Source organism: Musca domestica, unplaced genomic scaffold, assembly GCF_030504385.1.
Source record: "Musca domestica strain aabys unplaced genomic scaffold, Musca_domestica.polishedcontigs.V.1.1 5, whole genome shotgun sequence".
Lineage (NCBI taxonomy): Eukaryota > Metazoa > Arthropoda > Insecta > Diptera > Muscidae > Musca > Musca domestica.
The window spans coordinates 24,151,273-24,167,525 of NW_026712346.1; the positions used below are offsets into that span (position 1 = coordinate 24,151,273).

The 16,253-nt window shown below is 34.4% G+C and overlaps 1 protein-coding gene across 1 annotated transcript in view; it reads left to right on the forward strand.

Moving 5' to 3' along the window:
- The first annotated feature begins 1,808 nt into the window (after positions 1-1,808).
- Positions 1,809-16,253, forward strand: part of LOC101887305 (zinc finger protein 236) — a 176,782-nt gene continuing 162,337 nt past the window's right edge. The window contains exon 1 of the mRNA XM_059128056.1: positions 1,809-2,066. The gene's annotated coding sequence lies outside the window, so the exon portion shown is untranslated. The remainder of the gene's footprint in view (positions 2,067-16,253) is intronic.

Sequence of the window (16,253 nt, forward strand, 5' to 3'; positions counted from 1 at the left end):
GCTGATTTTGTTGACAAATATAGCCAAATATCGTTGACAAGCAAATCAAATAGATTAGTCTAAATTTGGCGAAACAAAGGGGCCTCTTGCTTTTGGAGATGACCCCAAAATATTTAGGGGTTCAAATGAACCAAAAACAGAAAAATTTTCCTGATCACACAATTTAAACAAATCGACACGTGATTTTGCATGAGAAGAGAGTTAAGGACAGGGAAGAAGTCTAGTATTTTGGATGACCACTGGATTATATTTAGCTCTAACAGCACGACGGAGTGCGTAAATATTGGGCAAATGTCACTGGTCAAAAAGCTCAGGGTAATATCTGGGCAGTGTTCTATGACATAATTTCAAAAGCGGAATCTTCCAAAATGGGTGTGTACATAAGGGACTTCTATCATATTGTAGTGTTGTAGGGTATCATATGGTCGGCCACGCCGGCTATTGCCCTTGCTTACTTGTTTTTATATGGTAATGTGTTATTGGGAAGGACTCTAAATAATAGAAAAATAGATAATTCAGCATTTTACACATTTTCTGGTCTGAAATCCCGGAACAGTAACTCCAGTCTTTCCCTAAACTAGGTTACATCCACTTCACAATCAGCAACTGCCTCCACGAATACTGTTTTAAAGCATATATATTGTCTGCATTTCGAACCATTTGAAGCAAAAAAGCTTATTATTCCCAGTTTTGAGGCAATTTCTTTTGCCTTTTCTTGAACAATAGGCCATGAAACGTGAATGTTTTGTGAACGATTTAAAAAAATGAGAGACGTGTCTTTCTTTCTAGTTTCAGGTCAATTGACTGTAATCTAAACACTTTTTGGTTCGGATCTTTACCTGTCCGCCATTGTAAAAGTTAATTTTCCTTATTTTTCAATATATAGGCTACATGCGATTTTACAATATCAAACCTTCAAAAGAAAAAAGGATATTTTCATATGTAAATACATATTTGATAAAAAATAAATAACTAAAGTTTTTTGCCAATTCTTGAACTGAAAGTTTATCCTTCTTTAATGATTCATATACATTTGTATTTGAAGCTGCGTTTCTTGATAATTGTCTATTAAAGGGGGACTCGGCCTAAGAGAGTGTCCACTATTGGGAGTTTTCACTGTGTACATCTTTTTAACAGCATCCTTTTGTTAAGTGCTCTTCTGAAGTCCTATTGCTGTAATAAAAAGATGAACAATTGTTCCTCATCTCAGTCTTTACATTAATAAAAAGATCCATACGAAAAATGTTTAATTTTGAAATAACTACAAGTTTTTAAATTTGACGTCTCGAAACTAGTATCTAATTTGGTAGATAATCTCTTAAAATCTTAGGAGTTCTTATCCTATTTCCTTTTCAATGTCGCTCACATTAACAATATATTGTCGCTTCAAGTATTCGACAAAATTGAATCATACGGCAAGTGCTACAGCAAAATGTACAAAACTTACGTAGCCCTATTACCTCCTTACATGTACATATGCAACATAACGACTAATATTTCAGACCTTCTGATGCATATTTGTATTAAACTCGCAAATATTTATTTAGTAGCTTCGTTTATATTGAAAAATAAAGGAAGATCATAATATCAATTCATTAATCGTATTTGACTTTAATTAAAATATGAAAATAAACGTTTATTTCCGTTGCAACCCACTTTAGCGTATACGACAGGCAGCAACAATGTGACGTCACACCACCAGAAAAACAAGAAATGCGATACGAAATGAAGAGAGACAAAATACTGGCGCAGAAACCAGTATTGCCTCTCATAAATTCAACGAAAGAGAAACAACACCAACCACGTGCTCTCAGACTCTTATCAAGTAAAAAAGAAAACAGCTGTTGGTAAGCAGCAACAATAAACAGTGTGGTGTATTTCAGCTGGCCACTACGGTTGTTTGACAAAAGTGTTCTGTAAAAATAAATTAAATAACAAGAAATATTAATCAATACAAGTTTAACTAAATGTTAATTTGTATTATGTGTATAGACGCATTCACCAACAACAACAACAGTTTGTTTGAATGAAGTAAATGAGAAATAAAAAGCTTCCAGCCGTCGTGGGTGAGTACAAGCAGACCATATGTCAAATCAATTTCTCTCTCTCTTTATAATTTGTGTGTGTATGTTTCACATTACGTGAAAATGCTAACAAAGTGAAAATTCAACTTGTGGTGTTATTAGTTTATTTCAATAATCATAATATTATTATAAAATCTTTGCTCTGTTTTGCGTTGGTCGTTTGCTGGTAGCGTGCCATCGGTTTGTAAACAGCTGATTAAAAAGCAACAAATGGAAAAACAGGGGAGAGAGAATGGGAGAATAGGCTGAGAGAAAAAACTGTATGCATTTTGTTAACAGTATTGCCAGATATACATTTTAAGAGGTTTTATCCAATACTATAGAAGAATAATAGGGGCATCAAACAATAAAAATTAAAAATATGTGTGTAATTATTTAAAATATTTTAATTGCAAAATATACAAAACATACAAATTATTAAAAAATCAGATACTTTCTCATATAGGACTACGATATTTTGTAGCCCCCATATAACGGTACTTCCCGATATTCGGTATTTTGATGATTTTAGCCACATTTTTCAAGGGAATTGTCTGAAAATCCACACAAGGAGTTAAATTTGAGCACTTTACCCCCTGAAAGTGAATAGTTCATATAGGTCCACGATATCGTACATCCCCCATGTAACGGTACCCCCGATATTCGGTATTTTGATGATTTTAGCCACATCTTTTAACGGAATTGTCTGAAAATCCACACAAGGAATTCCTTGTGGGTACTTTGTTCCTTGGAAAAGAATTATCTTTATAGGTCTACGATATCGTGTAGCCCCCATAAAACGGTACTTCCCGATATTCGGTATTTTGATGATTTTAGCCACATTGAATTGTCTGAAAATCCACACAAGAAGTTCCTTGTGAGTACTTAACCTTTAACTTCTGAGGTGGTGGTAAATTTTACCCTCCCTTCACATTTTCTTGAAATTCTCTATTCTATTACAATGAAAAAAATTTTGTTTACATAAAAAAAAATGTTTTTTTTTTTACTTATTGTAATTTAAAGTATACAAGCTTACTTTTAAAAAACAAATTATTATCAAATAAATTTTTAACAAAGTTTTTTTTTCTGTAATATTTAGAGGTGTAAAATTTACCACCACCTATGTCACCTCAGAAGTTAAAGGTTTACCCCCTGAAAGAGAAATGTCTATATAGGTCCACGATATCGTATACCCCCCATATAACGGTACCTCCGATATTCGATGTTTTGATGATTTTAGCCACATTTTTTAACGGAATTGCCTGAAATTCTACACAAGGAGTTCTTTGTGAGCACTTTACCCCCTGACAGAGAATTCTTTTTATAGGTTAACGATATCGTATATCCCCCATATAACGGTACCCCCGATATTCGATGTTTTGATGATTTTAGTCACATTTTTTAGCGGTATTGTCTGAAATTCCACACAAGGAGTTCCTTGTGAGTACTTTATCCCCTGAAAGATAATTATCTATATATGTCCACGATATGGTATAGCCCCAATATAACGGCACCCCTCGATATTCGGTATTTTGATGATTTTAGCCACATTTTTTAATGGAATTGTCTGAAATTCCACACAAGGAGTCCCTTCTGAGTACTTTACCCCATATATTTGTCTATGTAGGTCCACAATATCGTATATGCCCCATATATAGGCACCTTCCGATATTAGGTATTCCAAAGATTTTAACTGAATTTTTAATGAATTTTATTTATTTATTTATTTATTTATTATTATTATTTTTTTTGTTTTTTTTTTTTTTGAAAATTGTCTAATCCGTTTCAAATGAGGGAAGGTATTCAAAGTGCGGCCCGGCCGAACTTACTGTTTTTTTATTTGTTTTTTTTTAGTTCACTATTTACACAAACATCTTGATAAAAAAGGAAGAGGGCAGGAATCCTCAGCGGGTATCAATATATTTGTTCCGTTATTTTCATTTCATTCATTTGCCAATATTCAATGTTCTTGGTGGGCTAACTACAATCCGAACCATGGGGATTTAGCCACATCCGTCCGTCTGTCTATCTGACTGCCTATGGAAATTACTCCAATTGCACAACATAATCAGCCAAATCGCGAATATCCTGGGGGAATTCTATTCCTACCGAAAGCTTTTTCTTGGAGAGAAGATGGCAACGCAAATGAGTCTTTTTCGTACCTTGTTATAAAAAATTCGTGCAAAATTTGAAGTGCTTTTGTTTTTTATGAAAATTAAACGACTTAAACCAACTAATTTTCAATATAAGGATTTGAATATATGTGTAGGATGTTAAAACATCAATGAAGAAACATAAAAGTATGAAAATACAATCCCAAAATGCCAATTTTATCAGCTTTTGAAATAAAATGCACAAATTATTTAAAACAACACTGTATACGTTAATAAATAATTAATAATAAATAAAACCTATAAAAGAGGAAAATGTTTGTACGTTTGTTTGCTGGTAACTTGTGGACTCAAAAACCGCTGCACCGATTTTTTTTTGGAAAATTTCCAAGTATACTACAATATCGCCTGAAAGTAACATAAAATATACAATTTTGGAATTACACTTGCAACTGGAGATATAGCATCAGAATCGAAGGTACCTCCCAAAAATTTAGATTTTATATGAACATATCTATTAATATGTACAGTCTCCAAATTTGGAATGCGTAATGGAATTCGGAACAAAAATAAATTTGCCCAATTATTTTTAAATCGGTTAAGATTTGGATATAGCTCCCGCTGCGCTTCGATACCCCTTTTGATTGTATATGCATTCAAAATTTTATATACGAACATTTTGTGGTACAATAAATTCTAAGATTCCAAAAACGTATTTATTGTAATACTTTAATGCGTAAACAAACAAATCACTCGGTCTACCAACGTGTGAACATTCCACAGCTGACCATGAGCAAACCAAGCACATGTCGAATTTAGTCCGCAGATTCGAAGAGTTTGTCCTTTGGATTTATTGATTTCATACGAATGTCAAGCGTGTCCGAAACTGCAATCTTTTAAAGTTGGATGGCATTTCTGTTGCAAAAATTCGAGGTAGCAACATACTTCACCTTCATAATCATTTGTAATCAAATTGGATACCATCTATCACACTTACTACTCTAATGCTTTACTCTCAAAGTTATACTTATACCAAAATTCATAATTCCAGTTCTATTCCTACACTCAATGTCCAATTTAGTACCAGTTTGTACCGAATTAAGTACAATTTGTTAAGTTTGGTAAACTTAAGTGCTAATTTCGAAAATCACTTCCTTCCTCACTTTCATTCTCACATAAAATTTCAATTTTATATCCAACGTAAAATGAAGAAGGTGTACAGATTGGATTTATTAATATACATTTTAAAAATGAGATGTTGTCAAATTAATAATTTTGCAAAAATTGTAAACATATGATTGTGTGACTTTACCTTCTTAACTCTACCATGCTTATATTCTTTTAAAAACGTCGCATCAAATGATTAGCTCTTAGTACCTTTCTTACACTCAAAGTTTACAACTCCTAATATCCTTTGTTGCACCTATGCAACTACAATGTTTAACCCATTATTTACTCTTCGTAACTCTCTAGAACGAATATCCAAAATTTTTTATTAATCATTTTTGTTTATCATGGATATACTTATTCCAATTTCCAACACTTTTCCTCCTACACACCATTGTTGCCCACATGCAAAATGTCAACATTGTAGATTCAGCCGCTTCACCTGGAAGCTGATTTTCCAAAGGACTGTAACTTAGTAAACGGTAAATTTTTAGCTATTATTTTTTGTGCCACACTGATTCAAACAGCTCACGCACGTTTCGTGTTATGTTTTACTATCAAACATCTTAAGTTTGAATTATAATTTAACCATGAATCGTACTTCTTCAAAGATGCTGCGAATCGTAACGTAATTGTAAATGGTGAGTGCTAACTTGAGATGGTTTCCAACTTTTTGGCCCAAACGGTGCTAATTGCCACTTATTGAGAGACGAGTTCGGTGAACATTTTATTTCACGTTCGGGTCTATTGGCCCTCTAGATCATGTAATTTAACGCTATACTAGATCTCATGTCTATTTACAATCCCGCCTCAATTGACGTATCGGATGACAACATTGAAGCAATTATTTGTAAGATACCGGCCGAAATGTTGTAAAGAGTATGCCAAAATTTGTGGAGCAGAAGTATTCAAAATGTGCATAAAATAGTCTTAGGTTAGGTTAGGTTAGGTAGAAAAGAGCGGCGAAGCAAATTCGCCGCATGCCCTGTTGGGCATTCACTTAAGCCAGTGTAGGCCTGTGGTGCGTTCCAGACTAAGTTTTCTTTTTCTAATCTTCGAATATTAAATTATATGCACCGTACTATAAATTCGGATAAAGATTTCATACTTCTTATACCTCTACCATACATAGAATGGGGAGTATATTAAGTTTGTCATTCCGTTTGTAACTCATCGAAATAATAATTTATAATAATAAGCGTACAGTCAAAATGAATTAAGATAGGAAGCTTAACTTTGCACAGATCTGTCTTTTGTCTGCAGGCAGGTCAATTTCGAAGATGGGCTACATCGGTCCACCATATCGAATTCCCCATATAACGGTACCCCCGACATTTGGTATTTTGATGATTTTAGCCACATATTTCTATGGAATTGTCTGAAATTCCACACAAGGAGTTCCTTGTGAGTACTCTTCCCCCTGGAAGAGAATTGTCTAAATAGCTCCCCGATATCGTATATCCCTAATATAACGGCACCTTCCGATATTCGGTATTTGATGATTATAGTCACATTTCCCAATGGAATTGTCTGAAAATCCACACAAGGAGTTCATTGTGAGTACTTTACCCCCTTAAAGAGAATTGTCTATATGGGTTCAGGATATCTTTGTGAGTACTATACCCCCAGACATAGATTTGTCTATATTGGTCCACAATATCGTATATCCTCCTATATATCGGTACCTTCCGATATACATGTCTTAGAGCACTACAATTTTTCAAATATACTATTCAACGGTACTGCCGATTTTAGACACTCTAGGGCTTTTCCTATAACTTTTCAATGGAATTGTATTTCGAGTTGGCCATTACTAGAATATTCGATAGAAGTCTGTGTTTATACCCAACAAAACTATGTGTTGGGGGTATTATAAGTTTGATTGGGCCAAATATTGAAATATTGTTTTCCCACATAGGAAAGTATATATGGATCTTCCTATTTTGCCGATCTAGCTATGTAAGTCCATCCGCCCGTCATTGTTATTTGTACTCACTCTGCAGGTCGCAATTATGGCCCGATCCTCACGGAATTGAAAATGGAAGTGGTTGTAGTCAGGATAGAAACCTATTGGAGATGATCGCATAATATTTAGGGGTTGAAATGGACCTAAAACTGAATCATTTCCTGATTTTGCAGTTGCTCTACAGGTCGCATGGGGCTAGATCTTATGACAGGGCAGAAGCCTTCTAATTTGCATAATCATCGGGTAATATTTAGTGAGTGAAATAGACCATAACATTTGTGTTGAATAAAAGTCAAATTTTCCATTGAACCCTGAATATTTTTAATCCCGGCGAAATCACAAATAAACAAAAAGATCAATTCTGAACGTTACGTAGATGCCGATAGTAAATAAATCGGATATATGTAGCGAAATATATACAATGTGTATATACAAAGAAAATGGATGTTAGCTAGAATGCTTAAATCTCAAGAATGGCTGGACCTATCTTTGGCAAGTAAACACGATCATTTTGTTTGTTTACAAACTGCTGGACAACGAATGTTTTCTCATAGGAGAAAACCAAATTCGGCCAAGCGAAGCAACTCGTTAGCTCTTTTGAGTCTATTCTCATTCTTGTTCTTGCAGTATTTGGAATTTCAATGGCTTTACCCCGAGCTCATTTTTCAATATTTGCCGAATGGAATATTGCGATATGTTCAGCCCACGAGTCATTTTTCGGCCACTGCGACACGGGTTTTAATCAAGTCGCTTCTTTACTTTTCGAACTATTATGCTGTTGTTGCTGTTTTCTTCCATCCATCACGAATAACTTTTTTTTCTGGCAAATTCTCACCAAAATGTTTGATGTCATCAGTCTGAACTTGGTTGCAGTTTTTTCATCTCACCCTGTATAGATTTTGTAGCATTTAGGGATATTTTTTTATTTTTTCATATATTGTTTATCGCATGCGGTTTTTATACCATCCACCATACATAGAATGGAGGGTATATTAAGTTCGCCATTCCGTTTGTAACTCTTCGAAATAATCATTTTAGACCCAACAAAGTATATATATTCTTGATCAGCGTAAAATTCTAAGACGATTTAGCCCTGTCCGTCCGTCTGTCCGTCTGTTGTAATCACGCTACAGTCTAACGAATTAAGATAGGAAGCTAAAATTTTGCACAGATCTCTCGTTTGTCTGCAGTTCGAAGATGGGCTATATCAGTCCACGATATCGTATAGCCCCCATATAACGGTACCCTCCGATATTCGGTATTTTGAAGATGTTAGCCACAGTTTTCAATGGAATTGTCTGAAAATTCACACAAGTAGTTCCTTGTGAGTACTTTACACCCAGACATAGATTTGTCTTAATAGGTCCACAACATCATATATACCCCCATATATCGGCACCTTCCTATATTAGATACTAGCTGGCCCGGTCCGCGTTGCCGGCCCGTAGTTTTAGTCTTTAATGCAAATTTTGCATAGCATAATATTTCACAAATCTAGCTCATAACGGTGAACAAATTTTAATATAAATATTGATTCGACCAAATAGAAATAAATTACTTTTGAAGGAGGGCAAAATAATTTCTGAATAGTCAAAGTTAATTACGCTTTTACACCCATTACCATAGCACCTCAAGTTGCGCATTAAAGTCCCCAAATGGGGACTGTACCAAAATATTTACGTATGTTGACATTTTTCTGTAAGATAGTTCTCTACTCACAAAGTAGCCTAAATACAGCAAATAATGGCCAAATCAGTTGAAAAACGGGGCCAAGACCACGGTTACTGCTGTCAGGTCAGGGATACATTTATATAAGGGTTATACCAAAACGTGGCCCAACCAATATTCTCTTGGGGGTTACAAATTCAATAGAAAACAACATTTTTTTTCTGACCACCAATTAGATGTGAAAGTAGACTTGGGGATACTCCAAGGTGGGGACTTTACTTAAATAAATTCCTATGTGGCAATTATCTGTATGATGATTCCCTACCCCAGGGTAGCATAAATACAACCTTTAGCCAAGTCAATTAATGAATGTGGTCAAGACCTAAATGGGCCCTACTCTGAAAATTTCAAACTTTATGCGAAGAGGTTCTCTACCTCCTTAGAAACAAAGATGCCAAATAATGGACAAAATATTAAAAAAGTGACCAAGACACCAAAAATAGCTTAAATCATACGATGATTATATAAATATGAAATCCGTCAGTTATGATCGATATTATGACCTGCAAAAGCGATTTAAGGTATTTTGAATGTTTGGGAAGAATTTCTGGAAGGATAGAAATCCTTTTCTTACTAAGAGTCCCATTCGCTCTACTATTTTCCACCCTTATATTCGGTATTTTTCTGATTGTACATTGGACGGATTATTGTGACAGGAAAGATGTAGTTCCACGCTTTGAAATGAGGCCCATTAGGCTTCTTAGGTAATTTTTGTTTGTTCAAATGTGTTCGCATCTTCCAGCTGAAACACGATGTCGGCCCTGGAGTTGAAAGGTAGAGTCAGTTAACATCGTATTTCCCACTTATTTCATTTTTTGGTGAAAATTTGTATATAGTGAAAAATTATTATTTATTTTGTTCATAAAAAATTTACTGAATTCAATTAGATAATACAAATTGAAAAAAAATTGACAAAAGAAGAATAACACATTGAAAAAATCTTTAACTTGTTCGCTGATGCAAAGCAAATGCAGCAAATGTTTAAAGATCCGTATATAGTTTATCAATAGAATGTACTTCTATTTTAAAATTCGATTCCATTAAATTATTTCGACATCATCTATTCCGTTTCGCCACCACATAATTCGGTACTACACTTCCATGTAACTCGCCATCAATTTCATTTCTCAAGAAATCAAGTCAATTAAATAAATTGGTATTAATATTTGAATTCCAAAATAAAATATAAAAAACACTACAAATGTACATTAGAAAAAAGTAAGTCAAAATGGAAAAAAATCATACAAAATAAAACATTACTATTGTACATTTCAAAAGTCAAAATGAAAATGTTAATATATCACTTTTTTACGCGATTTTTTTGGATATTATCCTTTTCGGAGAGGAGACAATTCCGAATTTGTATGAATCGCTAAAATTAGTCCAGCGGTTCTTAAGTTATAAGCGTAGTAACTAACACAACTTTCTTTTATATATATAGATTGTAAAAATTTAAAAAAAATAATGGATTTTATTTTTTGTATTCAAAGTTCGGCCCGGCCGAACTTACTGCTTGTTTACTTGTTTCAATTTGACTTACAATATTGAAGAGTATATTTTGTAATATTTTTTCATCTTACAAAATAGGTTGGGGTGATTATATACAGATTTCAATTATCGCCCGATCCTCACGAAAATTTTCACAAGGCAAGGGTTAGGCACAGAAGGACTAGGCCTATTGTTTTAAAGATGTCCGCAATATATTTAGGGGTTGAAATGGACCAACAACTAAACATGTTCCTGATTTTGCAGCCGTTATAAAGGTCACAAATAGAAACCAATGGACACGAAATCTCGCATGAAGTTAGAATTTGGGACAGCGGGAAGAATGAACCACTAAATTTGTGTGAAAAAATACCAGCATTACTTACGGGAAATATTCGAAATACACAAAAGTCTAACTTCTGGTTATTTCATGCTGATTTCGTTGACGAATATAGCCAAATATCGTAGACAAGCAAATCATATACGATTCCAATTTTGGAGATACAGAGGGGCCTCTTGCTTTTGTAGATGATCGCAAAATATTTAGGGGTTCAAATAAACCAAAAACCGAAAGAATTTCCAGATCACACAATTGAAGCCAATCGACACTCCTGAGAAGAGAGTTAAGGACAGGGAAGAATTCTAGCATTAGGATGGGATTATATTTAGCTGTAAAATGGACCACAAGAACTAACAGCACGACGGAGTGCGTAAATATTGGGCAAATGTCCCTGGTCAAAATGCTAAGGGTAATATTTGGGTTGTGCTCCGTGATAGAATTTCAAAAGCGAAATTTTTCGAAATGGATTTGGACATAAGGGCGCTTCTAACATATTGTAGTGTTGTAGGGTATAACATGGTCGGCCTCGCACGACTTGTTTTGTTATACGGTGCCGTCCGATATTTTATATTCTACAACTATCACTACGTTTAAATAATGTAATTGCCTGTAATTTACGTTATTATACTAATTTATGTATTCTTAACACATAATTAAATTTTTAATGGAATTATCTGTAATATAGGTTTTTTTAGGTTGGCCCACGCCCCTCTTAAAATGTTTAATGTTTATTTATTATTAATTATTTTTTTTCGAATTTTATAATTCCTTTCGCATATAATGACTAAAATTTCACTGCATTTATTTAAAATTTGTTATTCTAATTCTATCCTGTAGATTTCCTTCGACAATATAGTTTCAAAGATATGCTTCAAATTTTATCAAGAAATTACTTTGAAAGACCTTATTTTCTACTGGGGTTGTGATTCAGATACGTTTTACAGATACAAGTCATTTATACTTCGTCTTTAATAACAAATGAATGTTCAAAATGTTACGTTCTCCATTTTGTCTTTTACCACGAGTGGAATACTAAGAGCCTCATACACGAAGCGCAGGGTTTCTCCACCTTTCTTTTGTTCATTTCAAAAACCAAGTTGTAGCACACAATCAACTGTCAATCAATCACCTGTCTAATAGCCACACACCATTACAATATGGATGCCAGCATGTAGTCTGGATGTTTCATTGATTTGGATGTGATATGGAACGTGATTCGTCGTGTGGAATTGTATTCAAATTTTTATTGGTTGATATGGAACGGCGAGTGTAAACATTTTTTTTTTTCAGTAATACACCAATGAGAATTTCCATAAGAAAACCAACAATAGATTTTAAAAACAATTTTTTTTTTTTTGCTATTTTCTACAACGTTGTACTTGAACTAAAAGAAAATAAAGACCCAAAAATTATTCAAAATACTGCGTATTGGCTACTGCAAATATTGTTTTTTTTTTTAACTTTCGAACTCTTATATTGTATTGGGTGGAAGAAACTAACACCATTCCTGATTTCATTTATCTCTAAAAGTCTAATTTTTTGTTGCCTGAAGGCATTCAGATAATTCGTTCGCCGATAACTAACACTTTTACTATCAATGTTAATCCCAGAGACGCAGAAAATCGAAAGAATACCACCTTGTTCAGAACAACAACCCCCGAAGCAAAATAAAAAGGTAAGCAGCCGAAAAGAAAAGTTTGGTGATGAAGTGCACATAACTCTTGTCAGTCATTATGGACGGGAATATCTTCTATTCCCATCTCGCATAACTCTTCTTTATTATCCATACACACATTTGTAATGTTAAAACGGCTGAAACAAAAACAACAACAGCAACCAGCCATCCCTGTAAGTACTGAAGATAATAATCCAAAGTCACACTCCGTATTTCCTTTGCGGGATATTTCGTCTCCAGCTTTTTCCTCTTCTTGCTATTCTTGGATAATATTAAAACATGATATCATTGTCATTATTTGTAGTTTATGATTTTTTCCTAACATTTGTTTTGGACAAAAATGGTGATGTGCTATTGTTGTTGTTGGTTCTGTAGTGGGCCGAAGGGCTGTTTCTTGGTACATTCATTTATTTAAGTATTCATTTCGTCGTCAATTTACAACTTTTGGTAAAAATTAAAATAATGCCAACTGATTTATCGCTGGTTTTGGCATAATGTGTTTATAGTAAAGAATTGCTTTAAGCACCACAACAACTACAGCAATTCAAAATACGTACGTTCGTTGATATCAAACCCCACGAGACAAAACGGGAGGTGGAATTTTTTAAGTTCGTTTTAGAGGGCCTTTTTATTTGTCCATCCTTATTGAAATATAGAATGTTTGTTATTCAAATAATTCAATTTAGAATGTAAAATTGTCAAATTGCTGAACATTTACTTGAATTCTGTAAGTTATGTTTTTTATGTAAAGGAGATGCTATCTGTTTAATTGAAAAATGAGCAATTTCATTCAAAAGACAATTCGGAATTTAGATGTTTTATTCCATACTGGCAAGCTTATCAAATGCCGTAAAATTGTACCATTTATAAATGGTACAGATTTCTAAGATAACATACGCATTGCGAACCTTTACCATTATAATAATCCACTACAATAAACCCCCAATAATAATCCGCATGTTAACATTTTGAGATATAACTTTATCAGTGCATCAAATACCGTAATTCCATTTTTAGCAATACATACTTTTCGTGCACTTTTATTTTCGACACCGTCGTCTTATCTGAACCGTACACTCTATCAGCGACAATAATAAAAAATCTCAGCCTCAAACATTTATAACAAATTCATTACCACTTGGTACTTTATGTACATCTAGCATGGTCTTATTTCCATATTTTCTATTTTTACTTACTTGTAAAACAACAGCCCATCTCACCCATACATGGCAACAGAAAACAACACTCCACATTTTACATGTCTGCCCCAAAACTTTTGCTAACCACCATAAGGCAGCATATTAGTACTTTTGATATCGAATTTCCAAACATATAGACATATCTCACTCCCCAGGACCAATATTTATTCATACTTCATACTTGAGAATTATTTCATTAAGCTTTCGCGCGCAATGTGCCTTTGCCACGTTGCTCTAAAAGTAGTGTCACGAATTACGCATATATCAAACTGGCTAAATGTTGTCATGTAAGAGAAAATCTGATTAAACTCCTATTTCCGAAAACCGCCATAACAGCCGATGGTCGCTCTCCGCTCGTATTAATCGATCGTGGCATCAGAATATATATACCGAATATTATCTCAAAAATATTCTGGAGGGTGTATTAAAGCCTTAAGCACGCAAACATTTTGGCCGCGGACCTTGAACATTCCAAGAGGACTTAGAACCATGGCATATAGCACGCAGCACCCAAGAATGGTTACAGTATGAGGTTCCACGCTTCTTTTCAGCGCACAATGGAAACCAAAATCTCCGGATACCAATCCGTTGGACTATTGTGCCTGGAGTATTTTGGAAAGCATGGTTGGCACTAAAAAATACCAAAGTGTCGATCACCTTAAGCAAGCGCTTCGCCGGGAATGAGCCAAAATACTGCAGATCAACATTCGGGCAGCGTGTGACGGTTTCATTGGCCGTTTGAAGGTCATAATTCGTGCTAAAGGTGACTAGTTCGAACAAATCAAAACTTATTCTAAAATTTGATGCCATTTCCGACATTTTTTGCTTTCATTCAATACAATTTAAAAAAAATGTTAAAATTATGGCGTTTGACTTTGTTCCAGTTTTTTATCTCACCCTCTACAGGAAGACGTACAGGCAAATAAATCGATATAGAATTTTATACTGATCAAGAATATATATGCTTTATGGGGTCTAAAATTTATATGTCGAGGTGTTACAAATGGAATGACAAACTTAATATACCCTCCATACTATGGTGACCTTTAATATTTTAAGGTTATTCTTTTTGAAGGATGACGTCGAAGACAAACAAATTCTTTATCAAATTTCACTCATAAGTCAGCAAAGAAAAGAAATCTCTATGTCCATTATATATCAAGAAAAATACTTTTGGATTCTAAGGCTAGTCTTTGTAAGGGCTGTATATAGCTTTGATAATATACAAAGGGAACTCGATATTTTAAGACATATTTCGTAAAAAAGAGCTTTGAAAATTTATAGAGATTACTTCAAGAATCATTGGTTTAAGAAATAGTGCTTTTTTTTTTTTTTTCTATCGTCTCTATGTGGGGTAAACTTTAATTTTGTCAAATTATGCAACAAATTTTTTACAGGCGTTTATATAACCACATTTACAATATCTAATCCAAATTCCAAAGTTAATATTCTCTTCGTTTAATTTTGTTAGTACACAATTTTACTGTTAAAATTGATTAAGCTACAAGGCCCTCACAACTTTTCTATTAAACCCGCAATCTCACCTTCCTCAAAACATATAATTGGTATATATAGAAAACGTAGTAATGCCAAATATCAGTCAAGTCCAACAAACAGCAGCATCACTCAGTGATGCCGAAAAAAAAACACAAGAAAAACAAGACGACGAACAACTATGAACCCACCCTCAGAGTTGTCATAAATCTATCACTTTTAATGGCCGCCCTGCACATAATTTTATGCGTTTTATGCAGCAAATGTTTACACTCACAACTACAGCAACAGCAGTCAGACCAACAGCCTGAACTCAAGCTAGCTACGGCAGTGGCATGGCATCCATAATATCAGTAAATCAGCCCTTACCAAGCACATAGCCTACCACCACCGACACCACCCCCTGCTTGCGAGCAACCAATTCTCCCTGGTTGTCTGCCAAGGATTGGGAGAACATCTCTTAAGACTCACAAATTTCATAAAGTGGCAATTCAATCAATCAATTTTGACATTTTCTTTTTCTGCTCGACACAGCATTTCCATCCACCACCCCTAAGTTGAGGCCGTGACTGCTGTTTTCTTGAGCAAAACAACATCACCTCGCCTTTCTGCCACTGAAGCCGAATTGATGCTATCCATATCTGATGATGTTGGCTTGAGACATTGCAAAAGTTGCCATTATTTGACGGTGGTTTGTATTTGTATGGGTGTGTGTTTGTGTGCTTGTGTTGGTGTACAGTTTCATGTGACTGGGTGGGCGGTTTTTTGTATCCCGGTTTGAGTTATCTTTTGAATACTATTTACCGTTATGCTCACGTACACAATCACAATCTCCGACTGATGGAAATCTAACTATAAACGAAGAAAAAAAAACTGTGAAAATTATAGGGAAAATATGTGAAGACGTGCACGCACAGTGGGTTTGGCAAAAACTCTTTCGGCGTATTCATTAGAGCTGGACAGAAATCAGATGGAATATTGCCAGGCTTATTTTATTTGTCAATACTGGTATGTCTATCATATAC